Genomic DNA, 24917 nt, shown 5'->3' with positions numbered 1-24917 from the left:
ATTATTTATTTTTTTGCTTTTGGCTAGTTGCCATGCATTCCTTAATTAAGAGATGCCAGGCCCAAGCCATTCCTTCCATGTAAGGGGACTGGGAGAATGCTGTTCCTAGGATCTGTTTTCCCTTAAAATGAGTCAGCTGTGCAGGAGTGATATTTTTTACACACAGTTTACTCCAAGTCCACAAGGTTGATAGATTGCCTACGTAGTCAGATGAGAGCCCAAGCATGGAAGGCAGCATTGGCAGAAGGTACAACACAAGTGTGTTGCCCTCTGCCAACACACATTGGGAAATAGTAGCATGGCACAGATAATTGCATTGTAGATTTAGATAAGCAAGAATTATTGGGGGAAATTGAGGAACAGTCTCACCCCTCAGCAGGAAGGTGACAAAGCTCACTCACCTGAAGCAGGCCAGGACCTAGGTAATTAATCCTAATGATCCATCAGGAACACAATCAAGCTCCTGGAGAGCCCCAGCAGAGAACTACTGAAAAACCCGTGCTGTCTTTATCCCTAACTTGTAGAGACTACCCTAAACCCCACACCCATCCAGACCTATGATTTTAACACAAAGCTTTCCTCTTAAAATAATGTTGTCAAAATGGCACCCTAGGAAGCTCCTGCTCATAGATTTCCAAATCACCTGCAGGCTGTTTGCACTAGGAAGGAGGCAACATACACAACAGCAATTGCTAGGGCTGCAAACCCAGCTCATGAGCCAATGGTCAAATCAAGGTCCCTTCATCTCAGGCATCTTCATGGATTCTGTGAGACAGGTAGCCACTTCAGCCTCAGTGACTTCCATGGAGCCTGCAGTGGTAGCCATATAGAAATCATCAACTCCATCACCATTAATGAGTTTTATCTGGGCATCAAGAGAGCCCTCTAATGGAAGTAGAATATAATTTTCTAGACATATACATTGTTCCCTTGCTAAATCCAAACTAAATCTGTTTAACAGAACACCCTTGTTCACGATGAGTGATAAGTTATTTAGCCAGATTTTTCTTTCAGCTTGTTGAGGGACAAGGGGAATGCCCCACCACTACACCCAGCTTTCAAGAATAACATGCAAACAGCATTTCTTTAACACATTTTCATTTAAATTTAGCACACGCACTGAGTAAAAGATGCTGCTAATGGTGATACTGCCAAAGGCCCTCATCCAGCATATATTGAAGCCAAAAGAACGACTCCCACAGCACATAGCAGATTCTGAATAAAGGCCATCATGGCTGGACACGGGTGATACATCCTTTCTGTCTTTACTTGTTGAAATATAGGAGCTTGGAGAAGGTTGCACAGCCCATATAATTTTTTTTGCACTTCCAAAACAGAACAGCTTAGTAACTGCTTTGCAAACACATGAAAAGAAATGTGGCCAAAGACATTGGTACTGCGTATGTTTTCTAAGTTATAAATAGAGCACGCTGTACATGCTTTCATTGCTTAGGACAACATCCTCCAAGGAAAGGCAGACTGACTGAAGAGGCCCCTTTTAAAGTACTCATTAGCAAAGGGGTTTTTTATGTCCAAAGGGTTCAGGAAACCCAAGTTTTGGAAGTTTATCACTATTGAAGTAGAACAAGTTCTTCCAAGTTTTGCTTCACAGTAGATTTCCCCAAAATTCTTGCCAGATGCAACTGGGATTTGTTTGTGCCCAGTGCAGCTAGTAACACATTTGTTCTCACTGATATCATGGAAAGGCAAAGGAGAAATTAAAACATAGTAAAGTCACACTGGCACCGTACTTCAAGTAGAGACGACAGTATTTTGGTAGCTGAAAAAATAGTTACTGTTGACATATACTTTAAAATCATTGCAAATGAAAGGACTACAAGAGATTTACATTTTAGGAAAACAAGCTATTGATTATAAGCTAACCATTGATTACATTTAGCTTGAAGTAGCTTCCTTGTTAGGATATTTCAGCAAAGACAACTGTTATAACTGACACTTGTTTCTGAAGTTCAGAGGTACTGTAGTTGTGTACATAACTAATTTATCAGTAACAATTATTTTTACTTAGTACATACTATAGCAATGGTTTAACTCAGTGTTATCACAAGCTATTGAGTGTAGACAATCCCACTGACTACCCTGCCTTTAAGGTGTTATAACAGCATTTGCTGCACAGCACACTTCATCTCTTGCTCAAAAACATACTTCACTAGCAACATACCAAATTTGTGCCCTGAATGTTCCTCTTACTACTCTGCATTCAGGAAAGAGCATGACCAACATAACTTTAATACATCAGAATTGCCCACAATTACTGAGAATTTGAAATACGAATGTATTTTCTTTCATTTAGCAATAACTGCCCAAGAGAAGTCACTAAACTATTCTCAAAGTTATGCAAACCAATCTCCAGTTTTCAAAGAAGAGACAAGTAGTCTCCATATCCACAATTGGAGCTATGAAGAAGGGAAGAACCTAGTGAACTACAGGGGTTTTTTTTCAGTGCAAGCAGTGGTTTACATTTGGAATGAGTCATCTTGCTGGAATGCAAAGTTGTTAGGTCAGCTCCATATTGTGGCATAATCATGGTGAAATAGAATCACTTACATTAAGAAGGCAATTGAGAAAACTGCTTTGCAAAACCATCAAAAACCAGTAAAGTCAACTACATGGTTCAGAAAGTGCATAAACAGAGCTGAATTTGCATATTTCACAATTTTCAAGTTTCCTGTCTTTTGAAGGTTTGATTATATATCAAATGTAACAGCAACTTCCCCAATGAATTTGTTGCAAGTGTTTATTTGCATTATCTTAAATATGTAGTAGCTGGGTTTGCGTTTACTTTGTAATTTTTCTAAAAAAAGCACATAGAATGGGGAGCAAAAAAGTTAAACGCTCCAGGCTTGACAAGAGGGCTACTCTTTACTGCAGAGAGTCACAGGGTCAACCTCTGTCTGGGACAAGAGAAGCTTCAGCCATCCCAAACATTCACATACCCTTGAAAGCGTAGTATCCTCTATTCCTGAAGGCAACAGCAATAAACAAGGAGCTGCATCCAAGGGCAGGAAAGGAGGATTGACTTACAGCAGCCACTGCTTAGTCCTAAGTAGTTATTCCACAACTGTCAGCTACAATTTTGTCTTGATACATCTGATGCTGTCCAGTCAGAGATGTTAGCAGACTTCACATGCCACTAGCCAAATCCATAATGACAACTTATACACTCCAATGGAAACAAAGCAAGTCATCACAGAAGCAAGAGCACTACTGAAGGCCAGCTGCTTATGGATTATAGTCCACATCCTTAAACTTCACTTCCCAGCACCACCAAAATATCTGCAGCTTCTTCAGCCCCATTTCCATAACATCAGCCCTTGCTTCTTATTTCACTTGTAAATTCACTTCCCCTTGGCTGGGGAACAAACATCTCTGCACCTTCACCTCCCAATGCGGTCCCCAGCCAACACCAGCCAGCCAAGAGACAGCATCCAATGGAGTAACATGGGCTGAGGGACCACCTCAGTCCTAGGCTGACCAGACAGCTGGTGGGCAAACCAAACAAATACACATTGAGTTCATGCTGCATCTGTAGCCTTCATTTGTCTTGTATACAGATGCTGGGGGGGGGGGCGGGGGGGTGGGGGGTGTTGTTTCACTTCCTTTTTTTAAAACAAGGAATATTGAACATGCCATCTTTGGCTAGCTTCAATCAAATTTAACCAACAGACTTGCAGGAAGGCAGAGAGGGGAAGAGAGGGACTGCTATCAGTTGGCCATCCTCTTCAGTGCATTAGAAAGTAAAAAAATCATACCTTCTCCAAAAAGAAAGCTTACACACCAACTTTGGATCTTCTAGAGACTCAAACTCCTACCACAAAATTAACACTCAGATCTGCTAATCCTAGTGAGTTGGGGTTTTTTTACCCTAATCGCCTTTCAGCAGCCAGTAACTTTGGGGAGGGCCCTGGGGCTGAGGTAGCATGGAAAGGGGGGGTGGCCCCCACAACCCCACTGGGTAGCCCCCAGCTCTGCAGTCCTGGTCCACCCCTCCAATATACCACAAAGGTCCGAGTTTCCTAACCGAGTTAGCAGCCCAGTCCTGGAAATACAGTGACTGAGGCAACCATGGGTAGCAAACACGAATTGAGAAAAGATGCAACAGCAGCTCAGGGACTGCTGGTGCATGGAGGCAGCACAGGGCTTTGGTTTCACAGCTCACTCACACCTGGCTGCAGTTCACACTGCATCCTAATTCAGCAGAAGGCCCTTGATAGATACAAAATAAAAAGTGAACATGTGGATTGTAAAATCGTATGACTAGGGGCAGATAGTTCAAGGATGTGAGTGAACTTTTAGGTCCAGCTCCATCCATGCAAGATGGTTCCCTCCACCTTCACTAATACTACTTCCTAGCCCACTGCTATTTAAAAGATCCAAATTATTGAAGGACAGCCGTTTCCACTGTTTACACTAACCTGGCTCACTGGACTGAAACGGGTCACGTGTGCATCCTAGTCAACAGGTATAGAGGTGGTGATCTCCACCCAACTATCACCACTAGTTCTAGAAAATGCCTGTGTCCCAGGTTTCAGCACTGTTTGGCAGCGTTTCTACACAATAGCCCAAACATTTGGTTAGCCCCAAGTTGTTTTTTTTTTAACTCCTAGACTTTCAAACTAGGTCACAACTTACAATATGGTCATTCATTATTTAAAACAGATTATTCCCTCTGCTACCTAAGGATTTAAAGCCAGCTCATACAGATTATGTCTTCCTCCAGGCAATATGAACATTCTTCTTACCTGAAGGATGTAATAAGAAAGAACAATCTTTTGTAATTATTACATATGCCTAGTTTTAAGATTAAAAGTTCTTATTCCCTGTCCACATGGACACCATGTGTGTAAGGAAATGCTTTAATTAAATTCATTGAACTACAATGTGAGCCATAATTTAAGTAATAGAAAAATGAGGTATTGAATTTCCAAGGATATTTTGTAATTGGAATGAGAGCAGCTGCCAAAAGACGAAAAAGCTTGAGGGCAAACAGTCTATGGGTTTGGGCAACAGCAGGTAAGCAGAACACTGGATCTGAGATTGATTACATGGGTTTGTCTAGCTTGAAAAGAGAGAGAGACTGAAGAATTAACCAAGTATGCTGCAATAAAACACACGTGTAAAAAAATGCCAGACTGAACACACTTTATTGATAAACTGAAAAGAGCAGAGTCCTTTCCTGTGAGCACACATTCTCCTGTGGTTGGAGCAGAAGAAAGAGAAACACTGTTTTGCAAGTGTGGTTTCACAGAATTTAGAATTGGTTCAGGTAAAATTCTTTATGGTCTGATTAGATCTTGCTTAATTTTAGCTAGTTCTTGGGAGAAGATCCAGTTACATCCGTGTGTGCTTGGAGTCATGCTATAAAATGCAAGCAGTTAGGGAAGCCTTCACCAAGTTCTATAGTACTTCCACAACTGATTGGAAAACATTCCCAGTGTAAATGAGCCTTGGAAGTCAAGATTCCCACAATTTGCTCCTGCCATTGAAAACATCTTACTACATGATCTGGGCAAGCATCCTGGCCATCTGAGGCTGCTAGGTTCTCACTTTCAGTGAAATCAGCATCTCCTGTCCTCACAGGATACCAAGCGATGAGGAAATGTCAATGCTTTCAGATATCATGGGACAGGGCAGTAAAAGTGGAAAACTGAGGAGAGCAGAAAGGAATATGGCATAAAGACTGCTAGGACCAAGCACCAGGGAAACATTCACCAGACCATCAGATATAGACTATAATAAACAGAGAAACTGAGTATTCTTTATTGTCCAAAACCACAGCTTAAAATTAATACAATATTGTGCAGAGGTATCAGACCTAACCCTATCTCCCAGTTATGCAGTAACCACTGCTTACTCAGTAAGAACATAAATGTACATATGAAATAAAAGAAACTGAATGAAATTCTCAAACCCAACTCCCACAGGCTACCCTAACACTAACTATATATATTTAACAGATCCATTGTTCTAGCTTAAGTCAGAAGGCCTAATAACATTTTTTCAAGTTTTCCAACAATTGGCAATATTTTGAGAGCACCTGGAGACAAAAGCTCATGTGAGAATTACAGGCTTCCTTGGAAAATATTGCCTTACTATTGCAGAGGGAAAAATTAAAACATAACCTACACATAGCCCTAAATTTTCACAAGCAAACAGAAAAAAATGGATAACTCAGTCTCATTAGCTTAAGCCAAGTACAGAATTTGGGAGGAGCCTGACTCATGTTACTGGAATGTTCAATGTTGTCAATATTGGATAAACTCACTGTCACACCTACCCTTTTTACATTTCAGTCTGGACAGTAGAACTGAGTTCAGACCTAGGTTTGGATTTTTGAACCCAGAAATCCAGCAATGATCAAATTTAATCAGGTCTACCATGCAGTTATAAACCATCTTCAGTGAACAATGAAATCTCCTTCACAGGTAAGCCATCTACTAAAAATCAGCTATAGATAGTATAAGAGATCCAATTGTTTTCACTTAAAATTAAACGTGATTTTTTCAAGCCCAAAGAGTTGCCAAAATAAACCATAATGCCCATAATTACATCATAATACAAAAGGCAACCTAAGTATCCCTTTCCTGAGGTAATGATGTCATCTAATCAATTTAATTTCACATTATTAGTTGTGCAGCAATAGGAGAGGCAGGGTGTTAGGGCATTAAGTGTTACGTGTCCTTACACAGCTTTGAAAATTCAGCCCTGGATCAGATCTCTGAAGACCTCCCTCAGAACTAAGGGTAGCTGAGAATCACATTAAGGCACATATTTCTTATCTAGGCACACAGATCTGTAAACCCTCTTTTTAAACAAATGGATTTCTTGTGAAACATATTTCAGACCTCGTCCCTCTTGTTTTCCAGTAAGACACAGTGAGCTGCAGCTGCTGCCAGACCTCTGTTTATGCAAATGGGAAGCAATTCCATTTCCCATTTAGCCAATGCCACAAAAGTGACCCTCAATTAGCTTCAGGTTCTTTTCCAGAGGGTTTACTAGGGGGTCACAAGAGCAGTAAAGCCACAGCAGAAGTGTAAGGACAGCTCGGTTCTTGAACCTGTAACTTCACATGAACTAGCTCAGCCTTCCTACATTGCCCTTTTCAGAAAGGTCTAAGCAAGGGAACAAGATAAAACTTGCATTGACTGCACAGCCAGGGTGACTTGCACAACTCCTCTGCAATAGTCCACATCTCTAATGAGTCCAGGACCAGTGACACAAAAGACAGTAGGGCGCACCTGGAGAGTAACACTCCAGGTATTATGAATACTTTGTACCATCTTCAGATCCGTCTGCCTTTTGGTGCAGGCAATGTGTTTGCTCCTTAAGAGCACCTTTCTTTGCTGCAGTCCCACATCCAATATTTTTTCAGGCACTTAAAACTATTCCTCTCACTGAACTCTTAAAGGGCTGGTTAAAGCCCTTCCAACACAAGTCTCCTTGAAAGGATTCAAGAACTTAAACCAAACGTTTCCTTTTTTCCATCTAACATCCTTGCAAACATACCAAGATTCATGATCATTTCTACAAGTTAGCTGCCTCATCTCTAGCAATCAATCTTCCTTCCACCATTCCAGTCTGGAAACCCTTTCTAATCCTAGAACAGTCTCATCACTGGACTCTATTTTTTCCCATTAATAACAATTAACATGTTGCAATAAAAACAGCCTACAGCTCTGCAGTATGTGTGCATCCCTGGGAGCAGCATTAAGCTGTATGGAGCTGTCAGAAGAAAGGTGATAGCAGCCATGGAACAGTAGAAGCTGCTGGTAAGAGAAAAAGCAAGTAAAACTCCTCTTTAGTCAGTGCATCTGTCTTAAGAGACTGATCAAAGGCAGAAAGGAGATGGCCAGGTCTCAAAAGCCTGGTTTGTCTGTAAATAAATCCAAAGGTAGAATTGCTTTGACCAAAAAACAATCTACAGTCCTGCCTGCAGCTGCTATACTGGATCCAGATCCTAGAACATATCTCCTTTGACAGCTGAGCAGCAGGCAAGCATCAGCTCCCAGTTTGGCACATCCAGCACATTTCAAAGATATACCTCCTTCTCTGGTACTTCCTCTAGGACTTTGTGGTCACCCCTGCCAAGACACACATCAACACTTAAGGAGACCTGACCATGTGCAAGGTTAAGTGAGCCTTGCTGACTCTGCATATCCCAAGTACCGTTTACCTCTTCAAGGATCATTCAACATAGCACAGACTTTGCAAGGATACTTCTTATTGACAGTGTTTTGAAGCTCATTTTGCCGCTATTTCAAAATATTGTTTATAGAGGCAATTAAAGCGCCAGGTGTGATTTTTTTTTTCCAACTCTGTAGACATTTAGTCAGATAAACTCCTCAAAATTGCAGTATTCACTCAGCAAGCAAAGGCTCAGACATCAAGAATTCTAGACAGAGCATCTGACAAACACCAGCAGACCCAGGCAACATGAAACACCTACTAGTATCTTTGGTAGCCAACAATTTACTCAGTTCATCATTCACTGGTGCAAATATCCAGCAATTTCTGTCGAACCTTCTTCTCCACTGGACCTCCAAGTGAGGTGGCTGACACTAACCAGTGAACATCCACAATCCAGAGCCATTCGCAGCCTCTGGCAGAAGCATTGCTTGCTCTGGTCTTGTACATCCACCACTAAACCCACATTGCTTTCAGCATTACTGATTCTGACCAGATCTCTCGGCTCCATCACTCTCCTTGATCAAGTCTTGGTCTTTTGCAGCCAGTCACCCCACAGACAAAGCACCTCCAAACACAAAGGTATCCCCATGTCTCTTCCTGCCACAGTGAACCACATTTTAGCAAACTCTTCAGTACCAAAAGAGACCACAAATATTCAAGGCCCTTGAACAGACTCTGCTTCCCCAGGAAGACAAAGTTCTTTGTCTGGGCTATCTTTATGTTCCACTCCAGGCTTTATTAGCAGTTCAGCAGGAACATCATACCACTTTTAGCAGGAATGTCATCTCCACTCTACTCAACTGAGTTTCTCTTGCTTTGTGAAAATGTCTTCTGGGCAGACATTGGGGAATTACTCCTGACCATAGGGCAGCCTTCTTCATGAGAAGTCCTGACACTGTTGGGCATGTGCTTAGCATCAAATCTTCAAAGGCTACCTCATGCCTGGAAAGCCCAGCCCCCCAGCACGCGCACACATAACATCACACACATGCAGAGGGTTCACCACCTCAAGGATGGGGGCAGAAGACAGTACAGGCATATTCACACCCCATGCCCATTGTGATAACTTTGCCCATGTTAACGTCTCTCAAATTGAATTTCTTCACTTTTCATCCTGCGTTGAGCCAAGGCAGGCCTTCCTTTTCCTTTTCTTTCTCTCACTGGTCCCTTGACTGGCTTCTTCACTCTCTCTCTTTCTCTAGATTTAATAACTCTGTATTAGCCCAGACTCAGTAAGGTCACACCCCTTACTCCCCTAAATCTAGAAAGAAAAACTTCTATGAAATTCATAGGAATTCACCCCAACCCTTTTCTCACTAAAAGCATGGATGCCCTTTCATCATAGCCACCTGTGGAAACAGTCAGCCTGACTTCTGCCCATCCATTACTCCTTTCATCCCTTCCCTGCAGGGAAATTTACATTTCACAAATAACCAATTTTAAATCAATTTGAAAGAATTGCTCAAAAGCTATTAAATTCTTTCAGGTTTTGGGAATAGAAAAAGAAATGAAAAATCCTAAGGATGCAAATGGGGACCCATACTGAGAGCAAGGCTACAGCTTTAATTCACAGGTTATCTGTGCTGTTTGACCTTTCAGGTAGCTGAGCAGCACACCTGCAACTTGAAGCCAGCCATATTACATTATTTTCTCTCACTCAGCCAGTAACTGGGGGATGTACAAAGACAGCTGTGCAGATATTCTGTGCGGGAGAAGGAAATGGGAAATACCTGCAAAACACCATAATCATAAAACCATAGGGGAGGAAAAAAAAATAAAATCAGGCTTTACTAATTCTATCATTACCAGATTAATTTCAAGTTCATATTTTTAACTTTGTTAGTAGCCACACATTCTCATCTTACCTTAGCAAAGCACAGAGGAGCCAAACCAAGCACTTTAGCACAAAATTTCCCAAGCGCAGACAAGTCAGGAGTCAAGGGCAACGCAGCAGAAGCAGCACGTAGGTCAGGTAGTCCCACACAGGGTGCTGGTAACAGGATCCATCAACAGCTCCAGCCACAGCAAGCAGCAAACCAAGTCCAGAGCCCACACTGGGAACCCCCTGAGGAGCAGCAGGTAGCAAAGACAAAGGACTGGAAACACAAGACAAGGCACACCACAGGGCCCCATCCAGGACAGAGCTACCAACAGCGCAGGTCTGATGTCCGCTCAGGAGACAGAGCCAAATACAAGCCTGGAGACCAACACTCCTAAAACTTGGCCTAGGGAAGGATTGATGGTCTGGATCTGAGCTTAAATGGGGCTCCTGGGCCCATGGGTGTGGATGGAGGCCTCAGGTGAAGCTGGTCAGGCACATTACAGCCTGTTAGTGCCCTCAGGACCCTAACAATGAGCACATGTTATGACCTTTTCTGGGACTTTATCAGTGTAAGTAACATGGGGAAAAAAAGGTGAGCTTTCAATACCATGTCATTCAGTTAGAGGCAAATTCACTCATTCTAAACGTAGAAGGTATAGCTTTAGGATTTTCACTTTAAAGAAGAAAGAGATGCTTGTCTCTACATTTTAGCCATATTATTCCTTCTCAGAGCCTCACAATTAATATGGGATATCATGCTTTTATGGTACAGATGCACACGTTCATTGTCAAAGCAAGCACATCAGAATATTTCCTAAACACTGACAATTAAGTCATACACAAATCCTATCACAGCCAGTTTCTATAGTAAGCCATCAAGGATTTCAAAGTGAGATCACAAAGACAGTCAGGCCATTTGGTGCAAATTCTGGAGGAAGGCTTTAACGCGGATCATCCCTAAACTGAGCCCATCCTGTCTTGTATATTCACACTACCTCCACAGGACTGGATTCTGGATTTCATGAATGGTCAGAAAGGATCAGAAGGATCCCCCTTCTCTTAGGGGAAGGATGCTGCTAAGAAACTGCTGTGGTCAGTGAAAGCCTTCCAAAATTACTCAGACCCACTAAGGTGATCCCCTACCTCCAAAGCGCCCAGCTCTGCACCTGAGGATCAGACTCCTATCTGTGATTTCACCCCTGAAGTCACCCAGACATACATGGAAGCTGACAGGTAACACATCACACTGCTGCTGTCACCATGAACCAGGTCTCTTTTTGCGTAGCCAAATGAGCATGTGGAGAAAGAGCAGATGACTAGGGCATGGCAGCCATGCTTGCAAGAAAAGGGACATTGTTCCTCTTGGAAGTTATTTCTAACAGCTGTTGTCTTTAAATCTACATGTCCCATCGCCAACAGCATCTACCCTCACATCGTGCAAGTGGCTGTAGTTTTGCATTTTGGACTACCAGTACTGTGAGATGCCCGATAACCATGGCTGTCGCATTGCTAGTGGCAGCAGGCTCTCCCTGACAGAGAGCAGACTTTCGCTTTGCATCTTTCTGAAGCTACCCCTGCACTTAGGAATGACACAGTAGGTGAGCACAGCCCGTTGCAACACACGTTCTGGGGAATAGCTCTGCCATTTGCACCAAACCCAAACTACAGCATCCATCTGATGTCTGAAGAGAGCTCATGGGAGCCACTGCGGGAGCTCATGGGAGCTCACGGGAGCTCACGGAAGCTACTGCGGGGCCGGGAGGGGGGGTGACTTCTCCGTCCACACACCCCACTAGAGCAGTGAAACGCCGGTTCCCAAGGGGAGGCAGTACTTGGACAGTTAGTGCTGACTTTTCAGCTGAGAACAGCACCATGCCTCTCCTCTCCTCCATACTGGGTAGAAAGTTGGGTTTGGCAGCCAGTCCTGTCTTAGTGCCTTCTGCAAACACACACAGATGCAATAACGCATCCACTCACACGCACAGAGGGAAAATATGGAGTTGTTTTCATTAGTAACAGGGAATCTCTATGAGAGAAAGATGGTGCCAATTAGAGAGATTTGTCACTGTCTTTTCAGACGGAGCCTAGGACGGGGAATGCCACAGAAATGGGACAACACAGCGAGGGGCTGGGCTGTGAGTACCTAAGACAGAGAGAGTCATTACAGAGCCAACGGACATAGGAAATGAAAGATTTCCCAACGAAATCATAGGGATTTTGCATTTTAACTGAGTTCTCGGGCTTCAGTTTTAATTGTGCTTTTACTTGGTGCAAAGCAGTTTTAAAAATCAGCTTAGAGGGAGAAAATGAAGAGGAGAAGTTATATGAGGCTTGGGACATTTAGAGCTAAAATGCTGACTGTTGTCTTGGGCAGTTCACAAATAGTACTTACGCAAGCTGGGAACTGCTTCACCACTGCCAGTACTCCTTTAACTCCTGACCTTTTCCTGGACGTCAGATGGGAATGATTTTTAGTCTATCCGGTCTGGACTGAATTTGATCCCAAGCACCAGGGCAAGGAAAGAAAAAAGTTTATTCTTTAAAAGCTTTACATACTGGATGCTTAAAATTTAACGCTCGCCCCTTAGAGCTATATTCCTAGCTCAGAGCTGGTAAGAAGCAACATGTTTTTTGCTTTAATCCTTTCCAAAGACACATTCCATAAATCGTTAGCATCCTTGCCAACCACTCAGTCTCTTAGTGAGCCCACATACCAGCTTTAAAGTAAGCTCTTCTAAAACCAATGCAACAGTCCTGTGGGTTAAGTTTATATTATTTCCAGATTTGTATAGCTGCAGGCTCCTTTTTAAAGTTGCAAACGATAAGTCATCTCTTTGTTGCCAGTGCTTTTCTTTTTTTTAAAAAAAAAAACTTTGTTTAAACATTGTTCACTGATGCACTTAGTGAAAAACAGACTGTACTAGCTATAACATAGCTGTATATGTTGTAGCATCGGGAATAGAATATGTATTTTGCAGCAGGAGGGTTGAAGAATCCCTGCTTGGACAATTCAGTCTATTAATAACTCCAGTATAGATACCAGTGCTTAAAAACAAATTAAAGCAACAAAAGCAACATATTGCCCTGACACAGCACCTTTCATCTCAAAAGATACCAGTTGAATACTCTCAACAGCATAACCACAAGCTGTCCAAAGAAACTACCCAAAAAAAAATACAAGGGCATCAGGGACTTCCATATAGTCTCATGCCAGCTACTCACAGGGAAAAAACCAAGCATAATACAGTCACTCCTCCTTCTGGCACACTGGGGTTGGGTAAAGTCCTTTTTGCTCACTGATGGCTTCATCTCTCCCTGCCCTGACCTGCACAGAAGGCAGGGAAACAGGCACCAAATGCTTTCAGAACATTGGAGTCCTTGCATTTTCTCTATTTTCTGAGAGACTGTAGAAATTTCTTGTAAAAAATAACACCACCCCAAAATTACATTGTAGAAACATAAATGTGTGGAATGCTCCTCTTTTCACCTTTTACTCCCTTGCCTAGTTTTGTCTTCCACTGTACTTACTCTCCATCAGACCTGCCACAGCTCAGCAAAATTCAAGCTGGAGTTGAGAAAGCATTTGCTTCTCCCCACAAGAGGAGTTAATTTTCTCCTCCATCTTCCCCTGGTTTGAAAACCGGGCACTTTCTCTAGCTTCTCTCAGGAGTTTGGTACCAGAAGCAGAAACAAAGAGGAGAGAATGCAGAAAACTCCGGGGAGCGATGCTACCTTGTATCTTCAGACCTTATTCCATGGGGCCTCTTCCACTCTTGCTTGCTCTCGCAGCTCACACCAGAGCTGCTTCTTGGTGGTTGGTGGGAGCTCTCAGTTTACGTAAAGCAGAATCTACTTGTACACTCTCAACTGCCTATATATGTGTAAAGCCGTGCAGTGGTGCCCAGCAAAGAGACTGAATTTGTTATTAAATGATACCTCCTGCAAACTCATCAGCCTCCAGCTTAACCTTGATAACAACAGGGAATCGGTACCGGAATCTCCAGTCAGGACTGGATTGAGGCTAGCCGGCTTTTTGTCAGTATACTGCATTTATCAGTATACTGTGCTTGACCTTTTTTATGGATCAGCTGGGAAACAAAGCTCCCATGCCTGCCTGTGAACTCACACTCTGGTTCTGCAAACATTTATATAAACAACTTAATCCCACATACTTGACTGGTCTCCTAATTGAATATTTGCAAGACTTTGACCTTAGCGTAAACTGACTTCACAGGAGACCAGGCAGCAATTTCCATGCATTAAAAGACAAGACTGGCATTAAAATACAAAAAACCCATTCTCTCCATGTCGAAATTCACCCTGATTTTACCTTTTGTCCCTCAAAACAGTGAACAAGAGAAGTAAAGTCAGGACGCATAATCAGAGGGAGACATGAAAGCAGAGTTGACTAACAAGCATGTCCAGTTCCCCTTCGCTCGCTCTATTGTACTGTCATGGTCAGCCTCATTGCTTGAGGGCCACAAAAAAATCAGATACGGTACATCTGTTTCTAAAATTTAGATCTCTAACCGAGAAAAGTCAGAAGGTTGCTTTCAAAGTCTTATTCGGCTGCTTACGCTCTTCAGCAGAAAGCAGAAAGTAGGGCTTCCATGCACAATTAATGCGATTATTTATTGACCTTGGGCATACAGAGGAGCTACTTAAGAAAACTACATGAGCATATCATAAAGGTACCATGCTGCCTGGCGGGCTGTGCTACAGCATGAAGTTGCATAATTATTTTGCAGGTAAAAGTGAGTGAGGAAGCCTGCAAGACTAAGCTTCCTCCTGCCAGTGCCTCAAGCCAAGGGCTGGAATGCTTTTGGGATAAGCCTTGAGCTGGAACGAAGCTATTCCCCTCTCATTTCCCTTAAATGGTGTGTCTGACTCACTGTATTTGGGGGACATGCCTTGGTTACTCACCGACTGTTTATCTAAATTCTAATCATGTGACTAAAATAACTGGTTTATAATCCCCAGATCGCAAGGACCCAGATCCTGGTATCTCTCACAGTGATTTAAATCCTGAGAGCAGGCCTACTTACACGAGCATTTACTGACCGCGCCGCAGAGGCAGCTCTTGCAGCGAGCCACAGAGCAGAGCCCAGCCGCCCTTCGCCTCGTCCAGCCCAACCGCTCAGCTTGGGATGGCGTCACGTTTCCAAAGGGACCTTGTGGGTCACCGAGGGAGCGAAAGGATGGTCCTGTGGCTAATCTGTTTAAGCAAAACAGGCTCAGACCCTTGTTGAGCCATAACTTAAGACTGGAGGATGGTGCAGAAAATTTCACTCGGGCTTTCTCTCCGCTCCAGTTCTCTAACTGAACAGAGCTAGAGATAAGAGATAGAGATAAGTTGTGGGGTTTTTTTCCCTTCTCCTGCCTTTGTAGGCTGTGGTTTCCCCCATTTAACACCAGTTTCTCAGCATGGTGTATAGCACTGCTGGGTTGGCCTTTCAGACAGAGTTTTTGCTGCAAGTACGATCCAAGTGATATTGTTCAAGACCTTCATCTGCTTTTATAAAGTATATAAAATAAATCTGGGGGGGAGGAATAGCCAAATCGGTTCAGGACTGGGCCTGATATTTTTTGCCTCGAGTTCTGCTGGCAACAGTGAGTAAATTCAGTGCCAGTCATCTTCTCCTGACACTACAGACGGAGAGGAAGCCTTCCTAGCTGCAGGGATCCTGACTTGCCATCCTGTCGTTCAGCCACCGAGAAGGTGGATGTTGGGGCAGAAGGTCGGGAAAGGGAGTGTTCCCTGGACTGCAGCCTCAGCTGGACGCACAGCACTGCTCTCTGTAATGGCAGGGGCCAAGAGGATCTGTGAGTCCACATGCTGGGAGTGAAAGGACACTAATTTGTTGACAGTTAACAAAGCCGATATCTGAGGGATGTGTCATAACATTCCAAGGAGCAAAACTACAATAACGGAATGTGTTTTCAGTTTAGATAGTGTCTTTTTGGCTAATAGATGCAGAGAAAAACAAAGGATGAGTCTTTATGAGAGAGGGGGAGGCAAAACTCACTACTTTGAACCCTGCAGATGGCCTTTAGAGAAGGGGCAGGTGGTGGGACTCACCAGTACTCACTAGTAGTTAAATCACAGCTATCCATGCACGTGGAGAAAAGATAAACACTCATAACTAAACTCAACCAAGTCCCATTGCTGGCACAAACTCTCAGCGACATCCATGGGGTTTGGATTAGGCCCCTAATGAGCTGCCTTTATCCCTTCAACTCTGCAGTTGCCGGAGGTGCCAAAAGTGGATTGGGGAATATAAAACAAGAGAGAAATTCCCACAGCAGCACTGAGGTCTTTAGCTGGTACTCGTAGAGAGAGTGTTTCTTTGCCAACTCCATAAAGCAAGATTGCTACAGGGGGACTCGTGATTGTTTGCTTTATCCATCCCACACCACGTCAGACTATGCACTGGGTCCTCCTTACTTGTATGTCAGCTTCTCCCTAGCAACATGACCTAAAATAAGACTGCCAAGGCTATTAAGCATCTTAAAGTGACAGAAGACAATGTGAACACCCGTTATGCTCTCTGTTCAGCTGGATTTCTTAAATATCTTCTAGATGGTGGGCTTGGCTTACTTAAGGACAGAAGAACAAAAAGCCATGTCTTTGTTCAAGTATTGTTCTTCCCTCTGAGCACAATGGGTTGTGTTTTTCATCCCTACAGTGCAACAGGTTTTTGACACAATGGATGGAAATACTAAGTCACAGCTCTAAAATGGCAACACATCGCACTCTGGGGACTAGCATTTGCTTTTGAACTTGAGCAGTATAGACATTAAAAAGATTCATATCTCTTGACTTTGTCATGTACATGCGAAATAAGTGTGCATCCTGCCCTGCAAGATCTCATTAGGAAACACATCTGACATTCTTACGAAGGACAATGTTTGCTCAATTTTCATTTAGTGTGCATGGCAGGATAAGCAAGCTCTGGATCACCTTTCACCTATGTACAAAGCTGCAGCTGAATGGCAAAACCCTGTAGTGTTTGTTGAGCATCATCCAGTATTACCTGTGGTGACGCAAGATCTTGGATTCTGGCTCCATCAGCTGGAACCCCAAGCACTGTGCATGATGCAGGAACAGTCTTGCCGCAAAGTACTAGCACAATTCAGGCCTGTCAGCATCAAGGAGGTCAGACACCAGCATGCAGAACCAGCCTGTTCACACACAGCAAGCCAAATGCATCCATGCTGGGATCCTCCTGAATGTGCAGCAGCCACTTTTCAAACCAATCATAGGTGCACAAATTGATCTGGTAATATACAGCAGCCAGATGTCTAGAACTGACTAGGTCACTAAATTGCCAAGAAAAACAATAAGCTACTTCCAGAAAGTAACTGGGTTGGCAAGTCTACAACCTGCAGCAAAAGGAGTCGGAATTCAACTCATCTTTTTAATATAACTGCTGATGACCATCATCTCGTGGCCATGGAGGCTGAATGAAATTGCTCATCATTGTTTTAATTATGTAGCTACAGTATACACACTACAAAGTTTCTAATAGCAGAAGTTGCTGTCACAGAGAAGCGCAGGGCAGTAGGCATTTGTGAAAGTGCGGTCTCACATAGCTATCCAAGACCACTTTAAGAAAGCAGGGAGAAATTCAGGCTGCGTACCATTGAGGCTACTGACTTGAAGTAACCAGTTACCACCCTGCCAACTGTAGTTAAAAAACAAATGCACACCAAAAAAAAAAGGAACCCCCATAACATTCATCCGAGGATGCATTACACCAGGGCTGGCAAATTTACAAACTGCGATTCATCATACTATAAGCAGAAAAATTGAGTCATTGTGGGAGAAAACATGAAGCCTCGTGGACCAGTTTCCCTATTTAAAGGCCCCTTTCAATCAACCAAACTTTTGTACAGCAGCTGTGGTGTTCAGGAGGATGGTGTTATCTCTAAGGCATCCTGGTGCCCTCACCTGGTACAGAGCCCTCTCTGGGGCATTCGTTCAGCCAACTGATATGGGCAGCCTGCTGCTAATGCCGTCTAATTTCTCTGGAATTAGGCTGCCAGCAGATAAAGGCAGTGCACGAGGACCTGCACTGCTGTGTGAGTACTCAGTGGGTGGTTCTCCCCCCACTAAAACTCCCCTTACCTGGAACATCATTTCCTGATGAGGAAACAGTTACACAGCTCACCATCCGTGACTGCACACAACCCCAAACGTTCCTCTTCCACCAAAGCCACAGTTACAGCAGCAAACCGGACCACATTCACACACCCCCACTACGCCTGTTGTGTGTGGCAAGGCCAGTGCCACGCAGCCCACGCACACCAGTGAATTTTACACACAAGCTCACTCGTAGTCGGCTTTCTATTTTGAGCTGAACAAAACAGTTCAAACAACATTAATCTCTTGGGGCAAAGCACACATCAAGGTTTAAAAGAAAAAGCATTTTGAAGCAGTCCAAGCACATAAAAAAATGCACTCCATTGTACAGTGTTGGCCCATCTCTGCAACCCGGGAAGGACTGACACCACCCACAGAGCCTGGACTAGCTTCTTCTCCTCAGGGCTTGGTTTATCTTCCAAGCACAAAACTGTTTTCCTGACCAAAACAGAAAACAGAAACCTTTTTTGTGCTGCTTCTCCCTTTCCTTACTTCGCTGCTTAACACTCTTACCCCACAAAACCCACCTTCTTACTGAGGCTCTCTCAGCCCTTTCTAGGAAACATCTGCAGCACCTCAGCTGGATTTGATGATGGAGCAGAGTTGGCAGCATCTTGGACCTCTAAGGGACGTATCATCAGTTATACTTCTCTTTTTGGAAGATCGCCCACCCTGCAGTGGATTCAGCAAGGGAACAGAAAGGGCTGAAACACCCCATTTCCACCCAGATCATTAGGTACTGACACTCGCACAGATCTTCTGCTGGGGCAGATGCTGTGCAGCCCTCAGGGCAGCTATGGTTGTACCCAAGCCTGTCTTCATGAGGACATGGACTGTGTTACTGGTCGCAAGGGGCCCTCAGCCTCTCATCTTTGCCAGCCAGTGCCTGGCAACACACAAGATTTTGATGAGATGTTTCAGGCAGCACTCTACCATGTGCTCTGGGTGCAGAGGGGTTCTTGCTCCTGTTGTAGGTTTCTGCTACCACTTTGTCCCCATGGCTGTATTTCATCCACATCCTGTGTGTACTCTGCCCTCCACCCTGTGGAAAGTTTAAAAGGAGGAAAATTCGGATATTTTCATCACCCTACCTCCCTTCTTTTTCCCCTCAAATACCTGGTCTTTGAATCCAGTCCTTCCTCCAGTGTCTGGGCTCTTGTCCGCTCTTCACTTATGTTTGCTTGATGCTCCCATAAACTGGACATTTGTCTCCTCTTTGAGTCTTTGAGTGCCTCTGGACTGCAGTCAACATAGTCACCATTGCTTGCTTAGGCTCAAGTTCACTGCACCATTGGCCACTCCTCAGCTGTGGCACCCTCAGCCTCGGGCAGTCTGTCTTGTCACCAGAGTTATTCAAGGTCCACCTGGTGCTGTGTGCTGCCGGGAAACTATAATTAGTTTAAACCAAGCACTGCAGCAGCTCAGGATTAGCAGGGATAGTTTAAATATTTGACTGCAGTAAAAGTTATTTCCACTCTGATCTGGGAACTGTCTCCATTTGTGGCACTCCACATCAGATGGTGTATTACCTGCTTCCTCAGGATGCCTCTTGTCCAAAGGGACAGATGTTTTGATAAATGATCCTCACATAAAGTAAGCATGAGAGTAGCCACCCTCTTCCCTGAATACATTTGGCCCTACTGAGTTTTTCTGGGCAAGGAACAAGCCATGATAAGGAAGAGTATCATGGTTGAAGAGGGAAGCAGTGAGCAGTGCTCCTTGTCTATGAGGAAAGAACAAGATGTGAAAAAAGAAAACAGGCAGAGGCTGAGCCAAACAAACCCTTTAGATACCTATTTGCTTCTGCAAATGCTCCTTCCTTCCTTTCTGTTCTCATCTGCTGCCTCAGTTTCCCCTCTCCATGCCCGGGATCCAGGCACCCACCGGTGCTCCTCACCGCACGCAGGCTGCTGATGTCTCCCAGAGCTCACCTGAGGCCCATTTTTCCATTCAGCCACATATTAAAGCAGTGTTGGCTGGCTCTGGACACTCCCAGACACTCCCCTCTGTCTCACCCGCTTCTTTCTTACAGAGAAAACCATTAAACTTTTTTTTTTTTTATTTTATTTATTTATTTTGTCCCCAAATCTGGCTTGAGAAATGGCTGATGAATGACTTTAACATTGCAAACAATGAGTTTTGGACTCAAAAGAGAGATCAAGCAAGGAGCTTGATGGTAAATCAAGCAAGGACCTGGATGGTAAATCATTGGGAAGGTTATTGATGATGACAGACAGATGGTTAGAGAGAAAGACTAATATCAAAGTTACCTCCAGCATCTTGGCCCTGCTGACCCATGAAGCAGCATTTTATGCGACCGTCAGCTCCATCGAGCAGAGGATCAGACATGCTCACCCTGTGAATAAAATACTTTGGAAAACAGCTGTAATACTCACTGTCCTTTGATCTTTCTACTGCCTCCCAATATGCTTATTGCTACTTTACATTAATCCCATGATGACTTCTCAGGGAAGGGGGAGACCGTTGTCCTATGGCCAACATGTTTACAGACACCCTGAATATTTCTGGTTATTAAACACCCTCTAGCACATTTGTTTTCTGAGAGGGAGTCCTGGGTGTCCCTGTAAATTATGGCCGAGGTAACCATATTTCTGCCTGCGTAAGAATTTCCATTGTCATCCAGTAGGAAAAATGCCTCTTCACTTCCCCTCCGCAGGCCTGCAGAGAAGTGCAGCTGGCACTGTGAAGTGGCACCCTGCCTCCTGCCCGAGAGGTAAGGGAATGATCCCTATATATGGTCTGAAAAGTGAGTTGGGAACTTGCGTGAGGTAAGCGCATGGTTCTACTCTGGCACACGTTGTTATTATTACATGGATGAAGCTTCTGTAGCCAGTAGCAAGGAAAAGAAAAAGAAAAAAAATATCAGAAAGATTTCCCGTAAAAAGTTCAGTAAAAATGTTGTCAGATTTTCCAATCTTTCAGAAATATTTGAAATATTTGAACCCTCCCTCAAATTATGCACTAGAGAAGAAAACAGTAAAAAAAGACAAGGATTTGGATCAATTTGGGTCTGTAACAGGACACAGAATTTTTATAAGCCTTTTTTCATCACACTATTTTTTTTAAACCTCCCCCTTTCATCACTCCCCTCAAAGACGTGGAGACCCCACACTTTACAGATGTCCCCTTTTTAATTGACTTTGCTTCTTTGGTGCTCTGGGCAGAGACAAATGTAGACGCAGTGCTGATTTGGATTTTAGGGTAATACCTCCATTTTGCATGGATTAATCAGCTGATTTGAGGGTGTGGCACATCCAATAATCTGCAAGGCTCGGGTTATTTGCAAGGCAAAGGCCACAGGACAGGACAATCTGGCCAGAGCCAAACGGCGCTGTCATCAGTGCAGAGATTCTTATGGGTTTCCACGATGCAGAAAGGAGGAGGCGATATGAGATGACAGAATATTAAAGCAAAAGGAAGAAGTGAAGATCCTCCCCAAGCACGCTCTCACTGTTCCTTTATAAATAAACAAACATGTTAATAAAGGAAGAGAAAAAATTCAAAATGCACTTTGCAACCAACTGAAGAAAGCCCTAGAAAGGGACAGGGTCAATGGAAGATGAGGCATGCAAGAATCATGATAGAAAGAGAAGTGCTGGAAGGGAAAAAAAGCAGTAAAACATAAGATGGCAGGAAGAAGCAGAAATTCAGTCAAGATTAGACAACATTTTTATTACACTTGGCATTAATAACACAAGTCCTCTAACTAAGATGTAGAAGGAACATCTATAATACTCCATTGTATATTAATTTAACATCAAGGGGAAAAGTAACACTCTGGGAACACAATGCCCCTTGCTGCCAGCTGCCTGCTGTGCCAGCGTGGCTGCTAGCCCTCCTCACCCTGCTCCTGGCCAAGCCGCTTTCAGGAGAGGCTCAGTGAGGCCTGGGGACTGGAACTTGCTCGCCATGAGGCCTTTGAGAGGGGAGAAGCCAAGTCCTTCCCTGGGGACAAGCCCCTGCTGAGGGCAGGGGGACACCCTCTCTCCAGTGATGGGATGGAGGCAACATCCCGTCAGCACAGCGCGGTATCCAGCAGTGCACTGCGGGCACATCACGCATTCACACGTTCGGTGCTTTCGTTGTTTCACACGTGTGCATGATGCATGCATGCACGCAGGGGAAGGACTGCAAATGGCAAAGCAGAGAGCAGTGGTGGGCCATCAGCATCCATCTCGTACCAGGTGGCACCCATTTTCAGTCTGCACTCGGCGATACGGTTGAGATGATCACCCAGTCAGCAACCTGTGACTCCTCGCACCCAGAGACACACTCCTTCGCTATAATCCCCGAGACTGCCGGAGACAGTCTGCAGTGACTCAGAAATGGGGTTTGTGTAGATAGCACTTGGGGTGTAAAGATTTCTAGTTTTACAGGCTAAATCATTACCTTGGCATTTCCCGCACCAGAAGTGCAGGCCTCTGCTGCTTGAGCTAGCAGAGCAGAGCAGAGAAAGAGGAGAGGTGGTGGTGCCACCAAATGTGGGAGAAAGTAAGGGAGGGCAGGGTGAGGAGGATGCAGCCTTTGGGGAGGACACAGCAGTGACCTCCCCCAGGTTCTGTGTTGGCCGTGAAGCTGCCTCCCATGCACTCCCAGCTGCAAACAGCCCGAGACAGCTGTGCCTGCCTAGTGAGGGGCTCCTCAGCTTTGCTAGCCACGCGGTAGCCACCCACCAAGCTCAGGCCTCTGTCCCATGCTGTGCCCATGTCACCCAAGGCTTGTCAGAGCTACAGTCAGACCTCCTTTTTGGCATAGAGTCTCACTGGCAAACTGAAGAACCTCTCCTTCCTAAGCATATAGATTTTCCCTTCATGTTTCCAGCTTCCCAAGAAGATGCAAAGCATGAGATTTCAAAGTCATCACATTTCCGTGCACAGAGTATCAGCCCAGAACTTTGCCCATCTTGGGTGTTTTCGAGGGAAACCCACATCTGAACAAAGCAGCAGCAATCAGTACTGCTGCACTTCCACTTGGTAAAACAGATTTCTTGCAGAAGGATCCTTCGGTGCAGGACATAGTAAAAAAAAGGAGGATTTGCTTTTAGTGTTTCACTTCCAAGGGAAAGCTTTGACCACGTGGCGTTTCAGGACTCAGTAGGCAAAATCTGGACCACAGCTAACCAGGTAAATGATGAGTGATTGGTATTCTCTCCCCTCTCTCTTCCTCTCTCTTCCCCAGCTGAGGAATATATTATGTCGGATCCTGCACAGTGGTTGAGCAGAGGTTTGGCAAAGACAGGGCCGAGTACATAACAGAGACTTTCAAGTGGTTGTGCTGATGCAGTAATTTCATAGTTTGCTCAATTCCAGACTTCAACCTCAGTGCCAAGAATCAATGCCATATAAAAATGAAAAGTCTAAAACAATTTTAAAATACACAAAGAGAGAGAAATGCAATACAAAATACAGCTAAAAATAAAAGAGCGAAAGTAAGCAAGTAAGGAATGCTCAAAATGGGCATAGCAGTTTCCTCTGGATCAAAATTAAGACTTAGTTACCACCCAGTCCAGTGAACCTGGAGTGGATCTGGAAGACATTAAAGATTTGGAATAAAAAAATACAGAGTTGAAAAATTATATTTAAGTTTGGTTACTAATTAAAATAAACTGCAAAAATAACAGCAATGGGTTGCCAATACTACTTGTATTTTTATACTGCTTCCAAATACCCTGGGCAGATTCGCACCGTTTAGTCCTTTGAAAGAGCAGAACATTTGAATAAAAATGCATAATCAAGTTTAAGACTTTAGAAATAGTGCACAGGAATAAAACCGTCCACTGTGTGTTCTCAAGCTTAAAAACCAAGTACCAACTGTATTAGCTCTTGATGTTTTAAATTATCATCATGGTACTAACTTGATTTTGGGGAGCAGCAGGAGTGGAGCTGCTCCAGAAGTGAGGACGAGCCGGGATCCAGGAGCAGCCCCAACACAGGCTGTGCCCTCACCAGCGGGTACGGTCCCAGGGGGCTGACCACAACGGGCAGGTCTGGGGGCTGCTGACCAGGTCCATTGACAGCCCCAGGCAGGGCGAGAGGTCAACCGAATGTGGGTCCATGCAGGGAATCTCGTCAGGAGCAGGAGGAAAGGGGCCAGACACAAGGCTAGAGATGAGGCCACCTGCAACACCGGGCCAAGCTCCAGCCAGGAAATGGGGCAGAGGCAGGGCTGCAGACCTGCACGCCTGCGGCACGGCTCAGGCTCAGACTAGACCTGGTGCCCAGGCTGGATCCAAAATGGAGCCCCTGCACCCACAAGCAAAGGGTGCAAGGTAGGGGTCTCAGGTGCCAATTCATATTCCACCTTCATTTAATGCATCTTTTGGCTGCTAAGTGTATTGAACTCCATAAAGTGCCTTTGAACCTGTACGGAAATGTCTTTAGATTTATTTTTTTTTTCCTAAAATGGATGTCAAGGATACTAAAAAAGAAAATCAAAGTACTTGGGTTTTTTTCTTTTTTTTTTTTTTAAAAGCACTATCTGAACTAAAATGAGTCCTGCCAACAACCAATTTGCTGTAGACACCTTACTTGCCATATGTACAGGTTATCAGTGTTTATGTGTGGTTTGTCACCTCTGGGCACTGGATTAAGGTTATCACTCTGCTGTACTGTGTACCACTGGCTTATGGTGTGATAAAATCATTGATCACCAGACCAATCTGGTATCTGTAATCAGCAGTGGCGGGTGGCACACAGAGCAGAGCCACAGCAGTGGTATCATCTC

At 44.2% G+C, this 24917-nt stretch overlaps 1 long non-coding RNA gene across 3 annotated transcripts; it reads right to left on the bottom strand.

The window, feature by feature from the left end:
- Positions 1-4944: 4944 nt before the first annotated feature.
- LOC142602399 (uncharacterized) lies at positions 4945-24275 on the bottom strand. 3 transcript variants are annotated; one of them, XR_012836200.1, is made up of 4 exons: positions 20570-24275; positions 19967-20198; positions 18701-19896; positions 4945-5668 (listed from the first exon to the last, which is right to left on the bottom strand). It is a non-coding gene; the product is annotated as an uncharacterized LOC142602399 (long non-coding RNA). The 3 variants fall into 3 exon arrangements; XR_012836201.1 differs by lacking the exon at positions 20570-24275 and having other exon boundaries at positions 18701-19561; positions 19703-19896; positions 19967-20223; XR_012836199.1 differs by lacking the exon at positions 20570-24275 and having other exon boundaries at positions 19967-20223.
- Between the last annotated feature and the right edge of the window lie 642 nt (positions 24276-24917).

This window comes from Balearica regulorum, chromosome 1 (genome assembly GCF_011004875.1).
Source record: "Balearica regulorum gibbericeps isolate bBalReg1 chromosome 1, bBalReg1.pri, whole genome shotgun sequence".
Classification (NCBI taxonomy): domain Eukaryota; kingdom Metazoa; phylum Chordata; class Aves; order Gruiformes; family Gruidae; genus Balearica; species Balearica regulorum.
The sequence above is the reverse complement of the archived record's forward strand: the minus strand, read 5'-3'. Positions and strand labels throughout refer to the sequence as shown.